At 43.2% G+C, this 16,568-nt stretch overlaps 1 pseudogene; it reads right to left on the bottom strand.

Annotated features, from left to right (window-relative positions):
* Positions 1-606: 606 nt before the first annotated feature.
* Positions 607-1,244, bottom strand: LOC105865219 (protein BUD31 homolog pseudogene; annotated as a pseudogene).
* Positions 1,245-16,568: the final 15,324 nt, after the last annotated feature.

The raw sequence follows: 16,568 nt of genomic DNA, 5'->3' as shown, positions 1-16,568 counted from the left end.
GTGTGCGTTAGAACAGTGAGTGATGTGGTAAGTGCTCAGTACTTCTTAGCAATTATTATTTCGCTTGAAATATTTGGAGTAAGCACTACCTCTTTTTTCAAGCATGGCGTTGAAGGACCATGAAGCTTAGTGCTACAGAAAGCCATCTTTGTTACCACGTAGAGAGCCTGTCTGGCAGCACAGCCCACAGAGAAGGAGGCAGAGCGGAAAAATCAGGGAAGGCAACATCCGTGTAACCTTGTTTGGGTCCCCAGATCTTTCTGTTCCCAAAGCTAGATGCAATCCTCGATATCCTAGTTGTTAAGTAATATCAATAAATTATCTATTCTCCTTAAATAAGCCTGACTTGGGTACCTGTGACTTTCACCTAAAAAGAGCCTTAAGAGAGTCCATGGTAGACACTTCAAGGATTTGGCTTTACACCTAAAAGCAGTTACAAGGCTAGTTTTTAGTCTGTGCTGAGTTCCATGGTAGAAGAAAATAATTTGGTTCCCTTAAGTTGTTTGACCTTTTTTTTTTTTTTTTTTTGACAGGTAGGAGAGTTGCATGGTACCAAATGAAAGGATTTTTTTTTTTTAATCAGAGCTCTTTTGATATATAAGGGGGTTTTTTTGTTTTTTTTTTAAGTTTGAAAGTTTTATTTTTACAAATCACAGCTGACAGACAGCAAAGCCTTCACCCGTAGAGACCATGTTCCAACTCCGGCCTGGGGCACCGCTCTGTGGGAAGAGCTGCTCCCAGGAGGGAGGGTGGCGCAGCAGACAGCAACTGCGAAGTCCAAGGTCCTGGGCGGAGAGGGGTTGCGGGCCTCAGCCAGAGCAGCCCCGGCAGCCACAGTGCGTGCACTTGATGATGCGGCCCACTTCCAGCTTGCTTTTGGGGACCCGGCAAATGCAGTTTGTTCCAAAATTGGTGTCCCGTGTCTGAATGCACCGCAGGCAGCACAAGTTCTCATACCCTTGCTTTTTCCATTTTGCAGTCAGGTTTTTGTCTGCATACCCTTCTTTAATACAATATTCATATAGTTCTCTGCTTATGGCTTTCCACTTCTAAAAGAGGTCAAAGAAATAGCGGGTTTTCTGGTGGTGGATCCTGAAGATGGGCCACAGAGACTCCACTTTCCTCTTGCCCTCATGAGGCTCTGTTTCAGCTTCTCTCATCTTTTGGTCTAATTCATCCAGTGTGGGTTCGATCCATTCCCAGCCATCTGGAGGTGGTTTCCGGCTTCTTTTGACTTTAGGCATTTCCCCCCTCCACAAGACAATGCAAAAAGATCTTAGAATCTGCCTCCCAAGAGTGTAACAGAAAGATCTCTGGTCTCTGCAGTTACAGGCTTGGATTCTTGTCCGGCCCTAAAAATTATTCTGTGACTTTGGAAAGGCCTCTTTTCCTCCTTTCTTCAGTTTCATCCGAAGGCCCCGCACCTCAGGCCGCCGCTTCTCTACTGATACATAAGGTTTTAAAGTGTGGCAGGATCATAAGATCCTGACGCCTAACTGCCCCCATTACAAATTAGTAAACTGAAGCTCGGAGAGGTTAAGTGACTTGGGCAAGCTGATTAATCTGCTTAGGAGAAAAGCCAGATTCTAAACTGCCACTCGAATTCTCTCTGATCTTGGACTGTCAGCAATATAAGCTGCATGTAATATTTTTTCTACACAGAGATGCAGAATTGAATAGAGTCAGCAGCTGACATCAGCTCATTCACCTGACTCCTAACCTAGTTTTTCCTATTGTATCATGTTTCTTCCTATAACTAAACACTTTTCTGTGGCCGCCATATTTACTTAATACAGTAGTCCCTCCCCCACCACCACCGTTTCTCGGTTTTGCCTTCCACAGCTTCAGTTACCTGTGGTCAACCACAGTCTGAAAATGGAACAATATTTTGAGAGAGAGACCACATTCATATAACTTTTATTACAATATGTTGTCATAATTGTTCAACTTTATTATTAGCTATTTTTAATCTCCAAATGTGCCTAATTTATGAATTAAATTGTATCATGAGTATATATGTGTAGGAAAAAAAACATGTATATATAGGGTTTAGTACTATCTGCAGTTTCAGGCACCCACTGGGGGTCTTGGAACTAGCCTCTATGGATTAGGGGGGGCCATTGTACGCTATAACAGAACATAACAAATGTTAGAGCTCTGTAGAACTTTAGCCCTATAGGATGCTACTAGAATGGGGTAATGTAGAAAAAGAAATCTGGGCTGGGGGCAGTAGCTCACGTCTATAATCCTAGCACTCTGGGAGGTTGAGGCAGGAGGATCACCTGAGTTCAGGAGTTCAAGACCAGCCTGAGCAAGAGCAAGACCTCTGTCTCTACTAAAAATAGAAAAAGTTAGCTGGCATGGTGGCACGTGCCTGTAGGCCCAGCTACTCGGGAGGCTGAGGCAGGAGGATCGCTTGAGCCCAGGAGTTTGAGGTTGCTGTGAGTTAGGCTGATGCCAGGCATTCTAGCCCAGGCAACAGAGGGAGACTCCATTTCAAAAAAAAAAAAAAAAAAGGAAAAGAAAATTATTTAGATAAATGTATGAATTAGATCAATTTCTTTCAGAGCCATTATTAATGGCTCCTCAGAGCCATTTTGTATTTTGTATTTAAATTGCCAGAGTGAGGTAAGCTTAAATACAGTCTTTTTCAAACTTATCTTAACAAAGGTTTAGTATCCCGGGAAATGCAGTATTACAGGGATGAACTTTCACATTTTTTCCAAGGCTGAACCACCACCTTGCTTCCATAATTCAGTTCTGCCCTCTTCTCTGGTGTTCTTCCTTCCGGATCTCCATTTTAAATTCTCACCTTTTTTTAATTCTCATACTCCCTCTCGTTTTTCTGTTTCGATAAGTTTCTGTATTTGGATGCTTCTCTGGCTGTGATTCTCTTTCTCAGTCTCTTTGTGTGTGGCCTTTATTTTCGGGATAAAGAAATAGGGTGAGGCAGCGTCTCTGGAGGTTTTATTTAAGGAAGAATGACCAGCGTGGGCTCGCTGAGAAGGGCGGGATCAGCCCTGAATTAATTAAATCTCAATACTCCCACCCCGTAGGGTGGGCTTGTGGGAAAGAGCATCACATACAGATGCCTTTAAGAGATTGCCCATGGCCGGGCGCAGTGGCTCACACAGTGGCTCACACATGTAGTCATAGCACTCTGGGAGGCCAAGGCAGGAGGATCGCTTTAGGTCAGGAGTTCTAGAGCAGCCTGAGCAAGAGTGACACCCTGTCTCTACTAAAAATAATAGAAAAAAAAATAGTTAAAAAAAAAAAAAGAAAGAAAGAAAAAGAGATTGCCCAGAAGTGCCAAGAAAGCCAGTGTCCCCATCGTTAAGTTCTACTCATCTTCACAGGCACAAGCCCAGCAGCAGAACATCTCTGCGAATTACCCAAACATCAGAAGGCCCTCTCCTGACATCCAGTGTCTATTATAACAAGCAAGCCAGTCCCAGCTTGGCATGTGGCCTCTTCTCTCCTTACAAGCTGACACTGTGTCCAGGGTGGCATTTGCGTTTTGACCAGAAGAATCATCCTCCCATATTAAGATGTGCAGCAATTATCACTGTGTATGGTGCTGTCTTTTATCTTCCTAAAGTGTTCTGTGTTTTCTACAATTCTAGCAGTAATTTTGAATATATTTTGCACAATGGGTAGGATTTATCTTCATTTAGTTTTTGCATCCACAATTCCCTTCTTTTCACGGGACTTCACAGACCTAATGATTGTGCTGCTTTTGTTCAAATGACACAGAATTGTTAATGCTGGTCCAATTAAATGGATCTTTTCTCCTTCTTATACTTTTTTTCCCAACATTTTCACATTCAGTCTAAAACTGAGATGCATTTTCTGCAAGTCTCTATTTTAAGGAGTTTCAGGGATACTAATGCAGGCCTTTAGCTTCATGACAGAGACCACACAAAGCCAAACAAGCAATTTCAAAGGCTTTTCAGGTGTGAGTTGTTGACAGGTGGAGATCTGAATGAGCTTTATAAATACTCAGCATTCGTTTTAAAGTTCCACACTGTCTATAAGAATAGATCAGAAAAATAGATCTGAAGGGCCAGTGGTAAGTATGCTTTTATATTTTCCACTTCAGTGGCTTTCCTAGAGTCATACGTATACTCTTTTCACTATTGTATATTGAACCAAAACCTTCCCATTTGATCATTGTTCATTTAAAACAAATATGTTGATGTATCTCGGGATCTGTCAGTCCTGAATGTGTGCTCTAATTAACATATCAACAGAAAACTGTGACAGCCAGCAGAATGTCCCATGTGAGCCCCCACTCAGCCTTACCTTTGTGACTCACTAAGTTGTGATACTCACTACCTACTCAGAAGCCACCCACGCAGACATAATCGAAGGAAACTATCATAGAGAAAAGGCCTGATCTGATGACACCCAGATCTCTTCCAGGGAAGAAGAGGCTAAGGAAGATTACTCCTGCTAGAAACCTGAGACTCATGTAACCTGGTAAGCACTGCCTGGCTGGCCATTAGTTTAAATAAGTTACTTCTTTGGGCTCAGGTATCACACCAAGGTGTTAAATTTAATCTCCGAAGATTTATGTGGCTTGGACTCAGAATGTTCTCATGTACACAACTTTTTCCCCTTGTCATGTTGTATCCGAACCCTATAACTGACCCAGATTTAAGGACGTGGCCTGAACTGTCTTGCCTGACTTCTGAGTGAAGCCTAAAAACCTTGGAGAGCAGAGCTTCAACCTTTCAATGTTGAGAATTCCAGGGGTTAAGTCTGTTTAAGACAGTGTCTTGGTTCCCTCCTACAGATAAGTGTAGTTGTGTGCTTCCTGAAATCCCCTGTACATAGTAGGAGTACCATTCAGATACTTCCTCAAGTAACAGAAACCCAACTCAAGGCAGCTTAAAAAAGAAGGCCATGTATTATGTCATGTCTGAATTCCAGAGGTAGGGTGGCTGTAAGGTGGATCAAGTCGGCAACTCAACAACATCAGCAGCTACCCAGATTCTATAATATCTTCCAGGCCGAGTGCGGTGGCTCACGCCTGTAATCCTAGCACTCTCGGCTAGGATCTAGGCAGAGGTGGGAGGATTGCTCAAGGTTGGGAGTTCGAGACCAACCTGAGCAAGAGTGAGACCCTGTCTCTACTAAAAATAGAAAGAAATTATCTGGACAACTAAAAATATATATAGAAAAAATTAGCCGGGCATGGTGGCGCATGCCTGTAGTCCCAGCTACTCGGGAGGCTGAGGCAGGACGATGGCTTGAGCCCAGCAGTTTGAGGTTGCTGTGAGCTAGGCTGATGCCACGGGACTCACTCTAGCCTGGGCAACAGAGTGAGACTCTGTCTCAAAAATAATAATAATAATAATAATACCTTCCTGCTCTGACCTCAGACTGGTGCCTCTCAGGTTGCAAGAGGACTGCTCTAGCTCTAAGACTCCTCAGCGGAAGAAGAGAAACCATTTTCTCTCACATCCCATCCCATGTATCATTTTAAGAAAAAGTAACTATATTCTAGAAGCCCTCATGTCACATGACCAATCCTAACCCAGTCACTGTCAAGGGAACTAGAACTAGAATGTGGCTGCTTTAGACCTGTGGTTCGGAATCCTGGCAGTACATCTGAATATCTGGGGCTAAGTAGGAACCTTCTAGAAACACCAATGCCCAGGACTACCTCCAAATATTCTTATTTCATTGGACTGGGAGGGAGGCCCAGACATGAGTATTTTTTAAAGCCTCCCTTAGTGACTCTACTATGCAGTCAGAACTGACAACCACTGACAGACTAATCAGGATTTACCTGAATCCATGCCTGAATCATCTCAGGGAGAGATGAAACTAAACCTCAGCCTGGAAGATGAGAAGAAATGGCTATTGGTTATACAACCCATAGATAATCAAAAAAAAATTTTTTTAATTTCCCCAAAGAAGATAGACAAATGCCAAACAAGCACATGAAAAGATGCCCAACATCACTAATTATTAGGGAAAAGCAAATCAAAACCACAGTGAGATACCACTTCACACTCATTAGGATGGCTAATATAAAAAAAAAACTGAAAATAATAAGTAGAAATAATAATAACAAGTGGAAAACTGGAACCCTATGTATTGCCAGTGGGAATGTAAAATGGTGCCACTGCTGTGGAAAATAGTATGATGTTTCCTCAAAAAAATGTTTTGAAATTACCATATGATCCAGCAATTCCATTTCTAGCTATATACCTTAAATATTTGAAAGCGGGTTCTCAAGGAAGTATCTATACACCCATGTTCAGAGCAGCATTATTCACTATAGCCAAGCAGTAAAAACAGCTTAATTGTGCACTAATGGATGAATGGATAAATAAAACGTGTGGTATATACATACAATGGCATATTATTTGCCCCTAGGAGGAAGGAAATTCTGATACATGCTATGATATGGATGAACCTTGCAAACATTAAGCTAAGTGAAATAAACCAATGACAAAAAGACAAATACTGTGTGACTCCACTTACAGAGACACCTAGAGTAGTCAAGTTCACAGACAAAGTGGAATGGTGGTTTCCAGGGGCTGGGGGAAGAGGGAAATGGGAAGTTATTATTAATAGGCCATGGAGTCTCAGTTTTGCAAGTATTTTGAAAAATACTCTGTGGATGGATGGTGATGGGGTAGCACAACAAAGTCGATATACCTTAATGCCACTGAGATATGCACTTAAAAATGATTAAGGTTGTACATTTTACCACAATTTTTAAAAAAATGTTTGCTGAACAGATGCAGAACTGAGAATTTGTACCACTTGCCTTCTATACCTGTGGCTAGGTGGAGGCTGGGCAAAGGTGAGGAAAGGGGAAATGATACAGGAGCACCCTTAAAACAACAGATTGCATTTCTTTAAAGAGCAAGAGTTCTGGATTCCAATGATGTTTAGAGGTGGAGAGGGGAAAGGGGGGGGGAAATAAGAATTGGGAGAGAAATTCCAGGAATAGCCCACACCTAGTTTGCCTAGTTCGTTACCACCTTTTGGGGAGCCCCTGCCAGGTGTTTTTTTGGCAAAATGCCCTGCTGAGAGCCTGTGAAGATGAGACAGGCTGGGCCCTATACACACTGCGGGCTTTAATGGGGCTTTTGCCAGAGTCAGGTTGACCACATGTCTACTTCCCTCTCAATTTCCTGCTCTAACAAGGGTCACTGGGACTGGGCAATCCAAACCACTGATAATAGCAACATCTCTTGTATTTGGCTTAGGGGTACATACGAATACTGATGCTTAAGTTTGAATGGCTCTGACAAAGAGGACATTTATAGCCCTTAAAGACAGACAATAAAGCCATACTTTAAAGTGGTGACTCGTTATGATCTAGAAGCTATCCAGCCCCATCTGGTTCCCACTTCTGCGGCCATCTGCTCCATGTCTCCCTGTTTATGGACCGATGCTCCGAAGGCCAAGAAGGATGCCAGCTTTCCGCGTGCTCCACCACCTCCTCTGCTTCCTCAGCTTACTGTCAGCTTTTCTCACCACTTCCCAAGAGAGTATGGAATGAAATCCTTTGGCTTAAAAGGGCTTTTCTTGGGGCTCTTGCTAATGAAAATAATCTTCGTGCTAATCTAAAGAAAAGACTTTGAAGTTTGAAAATCATGTTTCCAGAAATGTGAATAGTCCACCTGACTCAGAATTACCTGGGACACTTGTGAAAAATGCACCTGCCCGGCTATAACCAGACCCACACCAGACTCTCCGGGGGTGGAGCAAGGAGCCTGCCTTTTAACAAGGAGCCCAGGTGATTCTTAAACCACGGAGGACTGAGAACCAGTCTTCTTTGGGGAAGGTTGCCAGAGATGAACGGCAAGTGAATGATCTTGGGCTAAACGAGCATAGAGAGGCAAAGGAGGAAACATTTACTAATGATCTCCTTTAAGTTCCTTGTATATAAATTATGTCATTTAGACTTGACAACAATACTCCAAAATTAGGTATATTATAGTCTCTACTTCAAAGTTGATCAATGGGAGATTGAGTAAGGTTAAGTGACTTGTCTAAGACCTTGAGGAAACCGGAACTTGAATCTACTGTGTTTCCCCGAAAATAAGACCTATTCATAAAATAAGCCCTAGCAGGATTTACAAGCATTTGCGCAAAAGCCCTATCCCAAAAATAAGACCTAATTCAGGGCGTGGCTAGGAGCGGTAAAGAAGCCGAGCAGCCCTTCTCATCTGCCCCATGAGAGCTCTATGGCTCGACATGAGAGATTGGGGTCAATGATTCTAAAGGAAATAGAGTCGCAAGAAATTCAGGATGGAGTTCAGGGTTTGGAGAGTTAGGATGATGTTCCAGAAGAAGACAACTTAACTATATTTGAATAAATGTAGATTGTTGTACTGTACTTAAAAAAATAACACATCCCCTGAAAATAAGCCCTAGGGTGTCTTCTTGAAGAAAAATATAAGACCCTGTCTTATTTTTGGGGAAGCACAGTAGTTCTAACTGAAAGCCTGTCACTATGTCACCTCCCAGAATCTGTCTACTTTTGCGTGTCAGTAAAGTCTAGAGGATGTTGAGCTGATGGAAGCCAAGTGGCCGTATCCTACAGTATTTGTCATCAAGCTCTGCATTCATTTATGTCAAGATTATATCAAGTGATCTATAATGAAAGCCCTTCACTCATAAGAGGCCCAGAGACCCTCAGGGCACCAACTTCTCTCCTCACTTAAAATAGAAGCAAATAACACCTCCCTGACTGGGTGTGACATCTAACCAAAGGGAGTGACACACCCTCAACTAAGGAAGAACTAGCCAAATCCAAGGGCGTGGTCTGATAGTAAATGTTCCCTTTCAGATCGCACTTGGGCTCTCACCAACTGTTATTCTCATTCACCAAGAAGAGTTCTACTGCTGAGACTTCTTGTGCTGCAGCCGGTGCATCTTCCTTTCTATCCTGCACCTAGCGGAGACACAGGTCAAGGTTCCTGGGAAAGGAGATCCTGTATTCTGTCGGGCAGTGGGCCAGTCAGATAGTCACCCCACAAGGGTTTCATAAGCTGCAACTATGTGCAAAGGTTAAAGATGAATAAACCGTAACGAGGAGCTTACAATCTGGGGGGCAGGGGGAGGGGGAGCAGGTCACTAAACAGCCTGTTTTAATAATGATGGCTGTACATGCACAGGGCTTTGGAGGAACACTACAGAGCGGTAATCACAGTAACCCAGCCCAGGACTGGACATAAGAGATGGGAGAGAAGGATTCCTGGAGGAAACCGTGTATACACAGAAGCTTAAAAGGGTGAGTAGGAGTGACCAGATGAAGGAGGCTGGCAGGGCCGACAGTGTGAGCACCTTCATTCAAAGTTTTGCAAGCCCCAGGGGCTGCAGTAGACTTCCAGGACATAATGGCACAGGATTGGATCAGAGCACAGTCCATCAAGTATATGGTAAGTATATTGGGTAGTATAAGGTAAGGGACAAGTCAGGGAACCAGAGGGAGGCTGGATGGGAAAATCACATACCTCAAGGGGGCTGGGTCCTTCAATGAAACTGTTCAGTGAAACAGTTCTAATACCTCAGGACTGTAACCTACACTCTCCAGCTGCTATGGGTCATCTGGTTAGTGCCATCCCTGGGTACAACGCTCTAAACCAGTGTTTCCTAAGGCACCTTCCTAGAAATGAAGAAAAGTGTTTTGTGGTAAAACAAGTTGCAGGAAAGAAATGTTGTGCAATGTGGTCTCCTCCTTTAGAAGCATGACCAATGTACATTAGCAGTTAAAGGCTCTGAGAAGTCCTGCAGGAAAGACAACTCTTTAATTTTATTTAACTTAGCATTTTAAAAACTTTTTGACCATGCAACCCTCTATTCCCTGGTAATGCCTATTCATATCCTGTGGATGTCATGCTTTGTGGAAACACCACTGATGACGCTGATGTGGGCTTTAGACCTATGAGGCTCTGGAGTGTGTGGAATGAGCCTGGCTCAGCTGGAAACTGGAATCCTTATTACTCAAGGAGATAAACTCCCTTGGCAACTGTCGAGTGGGGCCAGGGAACTGGTGTTCCCAGTGTTCTCTGTTGGGCTGAACCTTGGGGTTGGCACCATTTCTAGTCAAGTGGAAGGTTTCCAAAGCTCTTCACTGGGAAAACTCTTATCTTTCGTGATCCTTTATTGTCTGTGGCTAGCAGCGGGTTCCTGGCAGCAGGACCCCTCCCTTCCTTCTTTCCATAAATGCTTATAATAATTTTGTTGAATGAGCTGAATTTAGCCAGACTTATAAGCATAAAGTAACTTTATGCTTTCTTGCACCGTCCCTTCAAGTCACTCCATGGCCTAACCCTTCCTTGCCCCAGGATGGAATCCAGGGCATGAACCCTGGCTTTTCCAGTCCGTCCGTTCTTAGAAAATAAATGAAAAGCCCCTTGTTTTGGCATTACAAAACAAAATCTGTTTAATAACCATATAATTCGAATCTAGTCCAGGATAAAAGCCAGAATTCTAGATTTAATCCAATTAAGACTTCTTCCTTTCTCCAGTTTGGACCTGGGAGGCAGAGTCGAGGGTGGAGTCTGTTTCGTTTCTTTTCTTTTTTCCTAATACTCTTGCTTCCCACTTATGAGCCGCTGTTTATAACCCGTCCAGGGTTGGGTCCTGGGATGGGGGGATGAGGGATAAGGGCACGGCCCCCCTCATGAGGACTGCTGGGACCCCACTGCCTTGTTCCCTGTGGATGGCAGATGCCTTCTCTCCTGGTGAGCTTTTGCAAGCTCCTGAGACCCACCCATCTACTCTTTGATGGAGACGATTGTGCCTTTCCTGGTTGCTCATGACCCCTGGGCATCTTGTGTCCACCCCCTGCCTTTCTATTTATAGTAGAGACAGGGTCTCGCTCTTGCTCAGGCTGGTTTCGAACTCCTGACCTCGAGTAATCCGCCCGCCTCGGCCTCCCAGAGTGCTAGTAATTTTTTCTATATATATTAGTTGGCCAATTAATTTCTTTCTATTTATAGTAGAGATGGGGTCTTGCTCTTGCTCAGGCTGGTTTCGAACTTCTGACCTCGAGCAATCCGCCTCATTGTCCTTCTAGGCAATCCGCCACATTGTCCTTCTAGGTAGGCCTCTTGGGGAGAGTCATGTTTAAGCAACTCCCAGGCTAGCTGCCTTCCAATCCAGTTGCTAGTCAAATGCGGTAGAAATGTAGCTGCCCCTCGAGGCACCTTGTCTTCACTGTAGTGCGAGGCAGGAGCAGTTCCAGCCATCTTTCTCACCTCTAGATGTCACTTGGCACAAGCCAGACACTAGTCCCTGTGTCCCCAAACCTCAAACTCTGCAAGAGGTTCTCTTTAAACTCCACTGGAAATATTAACATATCCTTTTCCTGCCTTTGAGGTTGGGATGCCCAGCACACTGAAAATTCTCACAAAGACATCCTTCTTCTAGTATAGATTACTCAAATTCAGTCTTGAAAAATTAGGTGTGGGTGATCAGCTAATGCAGGCGCAACTGGTTTCTGACTCTCTTAACTTGCCCTGAGTGTCTGCACCAGCATCCGCCTGCATCAGCTGGGGGAGACCTGGCCCTATCGTATGGTTCTCAGTTTTGGGGGAAGTTCCTTTGAAACCAAGCCAGAGAGAAACTCATGTTAATGTCCTGTTACTTACAGATGTTTTCCTCTGAAAGTTTTGGTCTAAAGTTTGGAAGTTTGCAATATCACTGCAGTTTGATATAGGCATAGTGAATTGACAATCTGCCAGATGCTATACTACACAGACAATAGCATCTTTACCTTTAAAAAAAAAAAAAAAAAGCTCTTGGCCGGGCGCGGTGGCTCACGCCTGTAATCCTAGCACTCTGGGAGGCCGAGGTGGGCGGATTGCTCAAGGTCAGGAGTTCAAAACCAGCCTGAGCAAGAGTGAGATCCCGTCTCTACTATAAATAGAAACAAATTAATTGGCCAACTAATATATATACAAAAAAATTAGCCGGGCATGGTGGTGCATGCCTGTAGTCCCAGCTACTCGGGAGGCTGAGGCAGCAGGATTGCTTGAGCCCAGGAGTTTGAGGTTGCTGTGAGCTAGGCTGACGCCATGGCACTCACTCTAGCCTGGGCAACAAAGCAAGACTCTGTCTCAAAAAAAAAGGCTCCTAAGGTTATAATCTCTAGAAAGCTCTATTTCCTAATTTATAATGTCTTTAATTTCTACCCTTTACATTTTATTGTCCTGAACAACTTAATATTTGCAAACCTTTGTTGTTGTTAGTAATGATACATTTATTTTTAAACATTCATCTTTTCATTTTGATGTAGGAAACATCAAGGGGGCTTCTGTATTAGTTACCTATTGCTATATACACATTATACCCCAAAGCCTAGTGGCTTAAAATAAGAAGTATTTATTAATTCCCAGTTTCTGTGGGTTGGGAATTCAGGAACAACTCAGCTGGGTGCTTCTGGCTTAAGGACTCTCATGAGATTGCAGTCGAGCTGTCAGAAAGCCATGGGTCTCATCCGAAGGCTCAACTGGAGTGGGGTGGGGATGGGGGCAAGGATGGCTGCGACCAGGCTCACTCCTGTGTTTATTAGAGGACCTAAATCCCTCACCAGATGGGCCTCTTCATACAGATGCCTCCTGACCCAGCAACTGGCTTCCCTCAAGGCGAGGAATCCAAGAGAGAGTGAGAGAGGGTGCAGCCAAGGTGGAAGCCACAGTCTCTTTATAATCTAATCTCACAGTGATGTCCCATCACTTCTGCTGGATTTTATTGCTTAGAAGTGAGTCAGTAAGTCCAGCCCACATGCAAGAGGAGGGTATCATACCAGGATATGAACTAGGAAGGCAGAGATAATTGGAGTTCACCTTAGAGTCTTCCTACCCCAACTTCATAATGATAAGTTAAAAAGATTGAAAGATACTAACATTATTGTCTCAGAATCTTTCAGTCTTTTTTCTTTTTTTTAGACAGTCTCACTCTGTTGCCTTGGCTGGAGTGCTGTGGTGTCAGCCTAGCTCACAGCAACCTCAAACTCCTGGGCTAAAACAATCCTCCTGCCTCAGCCTCCTGAGGAGCTGGGACTTCAGGCATGCGCCACCATGCCCAGCTAATTTATATATATATGTGTGTATATTTTAGTTGTCCAGCTAATTTATTTCTATTATTTTAGTAGAGACGGGGTCTCACTCTTGCTCAGGCTAGTCTTGAACTCCTAAGCTCAAATGATCCTCCTGCCTCGGCCTCCCAGAGTGCTAGGATTACAGGTGTGAGTCACTGCGCCCAGCCTGTCAGTCTTATTTGTATCTACTACTGATTTCAGAGAAAAATCTCAACTGGCCCAGGATCATATATAATCTTTCAAGTTGAAAACTCATATAAACTACTTTATAAAAGAGTAAAATAGGGCAACCGTATTCTACATAAACCTGGACAAGCTGAGCAAGCTGTAATTACAATTATGAGCTCCTTCAAAAGCTATAGTAATATTGGATACAAAATTTGTCACTCTTTAATAAAAATATCTTTATGAATGTGACCTATTGCTACCTGTCCAAAACAAATCACTAAAATACTTACCTGCAAGATAAATCGAGAATGTTGGTACCTTAAATATCTTGTTATCTCACATTTAATTACAAATCAAAACTATAGATTGTCTCTTTTTGTTAAATAATCATACATTATTCTCTCTTGAGCTATGTACAGGCTTTACTACTTGTGTCCCACCTGTTTCCAAACAGAATCTGTGGCTGTTAGAATCATGCCAATTTATGCTTTGTAGTACATCATTTTATTTTATATCATTTTGCTCTTCAAAATGAGGAATCATTTCATTCTTCTAAATTCAGTTTAAAATAAGTCTGCGATATGGTTGGAACAGGTGATTATTTGCACTTTAGAATTAGAAAAACAGGTTGAGAGAGTTTCCCAAAATCACACAACTTATAAAGAGCAAAATCAAAGCATGACCCCAACTCTGGTATATTTCCCACTTCACACCAGTTTCTCTAAGCACAGTGATCACGGTTCAAGAGTGTTCAACCACGAGCTAGAGTCACAGTCTTTGCCCTGTTTAAAAGATCTACAACAAACTCAGTATGCCACATAGAACAATCACTTGGCAAAAACGATCCTCTAAGAACCTGTTTAAACAAGCTTTTTGTTTGTGTAATAAACAAGGAGAGGCAAACTTTCCCTGATATTAAAAAACGCCACTTGGCTTTTGTCCCGAAACCAGACAGCTTCTGGGTAAACACCCTCTTTCATTCTTCAACCCCAGAAGGCTCCCACAATGCAAATGACTTCTAATAGTTCCTGACAAAAATGTTCCCAACACCTCATGGTATGATTTGTTCCTCTAAAAAAGTATCATGTCCCTGGAAAAAAAGAAGAAAAAATTAAAGGGTTTTAAGATGCCTATTATTCATGGAATAAGCATTCATTGTAAGAAAGAAAGTAACCCAAACAGTTCCACTGTGACTTGGTAAGAAATGAAGTTTAAAAATCAAAAAGACTAAAGAACTTAACAGCATGATCCAAAAATATTCATCCAACTGGCATGTTTTTTAGCTATAGATTTATGAGACACTGTGTTAAGAGCCAGAGGAAATACAGATATGAAAAGTCTACCTCTACCAACAAGTAAATTACTATATGGTGGGAAATACCAGAAGACAGATATTTTTATATGGCCCATTTTACAGGTGACAAAACTGAGGCTCAGAGAGAGCCCCAGTTACTTGCTCATGGTCATAAAATTTGTGACACAGCCTAGATTTGAGCCCAGGCCATCTAATTCTGGAGCTATGTGCTTATGCACAAATCTCTTCTTAGGTATGTAAATAACTAAAAGACAAGACGGGAGTTGATAGGTACTAGGATAAAAGTGTTACAGGAGTATTGGAAGGAAAAGATTGATCCTGACCTGAAAAGTGTTTCTTACTGGGGAAAAAGGTGACATTTACCTGACCTCTGTAACTTTGAGCTAGTTACTGAACCTCTTTGAGCCTCAGGATTTGATAAATGGGTAAAAAAAGGAGCAGGACATTTCAGGAACAGAGACCAAACTGAGCAAGGAACAGAGACGGCAAAGCCAGTGCAGTGTGAGTAAAATACGTGGGGCCCGGGGCAATGCAACTGGAGCTAGTGTTGGAAAGGTATTTTGGGGTCATATCGTGGAAGATTTTGATCACCAGGCTAAAGATCTGCAAAATATAAAAATAGGAAGCTATTGAATACTTTGGGCAAGGAGGTGACATGCTGGGAGTGCAGCCCTCTGAAATGTGTCGTAATATAAGTCTTCAGGTTCTGTGGATAAGTTCCAGAGTGAAAATGTTTGCCTTCCCACGCTCATCTTCTCTGTGCTGATTCTGATCTGTTCGGGGCCGCAGGAACGGTGTGAAGTGATGGAGGACAAGGCATTCTGGGTCATCCGAAGGACAGTGGATCGCTAAGTTCAATGTTTTTGTTTGTTTTGAGTTTTTTTCTTGAGACAGAATCTCATTCTGTTGCCCGGGCTAGAGTGCCATGGCGTCAGCCTAGCTCACAGCAACCTCAAACTCCTGGGCTCAAGCGATCCTCCTGCCTCAGCCTCTGAGTATCTGGGACTACAGGCATGTGCCACCATGCCCGGTTAATTTTATATATATATATATTTTTTTTTTTAGTTGTCCAGCTAATTTCCTTTTATATATCTTTTTAGTTGTTCAGCTAATTTTCTTTTATATATTTTTTTAGTAAAGATGGAGTCTCGCTCTTGCCCAGGCTGGTCTCGAACTCCTGAGCTTCAAGCAATCCTCCCACCTCGGCCTCCCAGAGTGCTAGGATTACAGGTGTGAGCCACCGCACCCGGCCTAAATTCAACGTTTAATGAGAGTCTGGGAGACACTAAGAGATGGGTTCAGAATGGCAGGCTCTGGACAGGATAGCAGGACAGGAGTGAATCATGCAGATTGTCCCATAGGCCATGGGCACCCCCGGAAGAGTCCCTAGTAAGGCAATGACATGATGGTAAAGTTATAAGAGGAGAAATCAGCTGTGGTCGTTTTAGACTAGCTTTTGTTTGTGCCTGCCCACAAGCCACTGCATCATTCACCGTTTGTCATTCAAAAAGCAAAGCTTGCTCCACCCCTTCCGAGTGCCCTTTGGATTATAAATGCTGATATACTTTTGTTAGAATCTATGTTGGTTTTCTATTGCCGCATAACAGATTGCTGTAAACATTTGCCAGCTTAAAATAAAGTTCACTTATTATCTCACAGTTCTGTAGGTCCAAAGTCCAAGCACAACCTGCCTGAGTTTGCCGCTGAGCAAGATTCTTGTCTGAAGACTCGACTAGGGACGAATCCGCTTCCAAGCTCACGCAGGTTGTTGGCAGAACTCAGTTCCTGGCCGTGGTGGGACTGAGGTCCCTGGTGGTTGTCGACTGGAGGTCACTGTCAGCTCCTCGAGGCCGCTTGCAGGTCCTTGCCCTGGGGACTCCTCCGTCTTCAAAGCAAGCATCAAATGGCTCTCAGGCTTCAAATCTCCTCTTCAAGGCAAGCCTGGTCCCTCATAAGGGCTCACCTGATTAGGTCACGCTCACCAAGTAATCTCCTGTCTTAAAGGCA

This window comes from Microcebus murinus, chromosome 15 (genome assembly GCF_040939455.1).
Source record: "Microcebus murinus isolate Inina chromosome 15, M.murinus_Inina_mat1.0, whole genome shotgun sequence".
Taxonomy (NCBI): domain Eukaryota; kingdom Metazoa; phylum Chordata; class Mammalia; order Primates; family Cheirogaleidae; genus Microcebus; species Microcebus murinus.
This window is presented reverse-complemented; position numbering and strand designations above follow the sequence as displayed.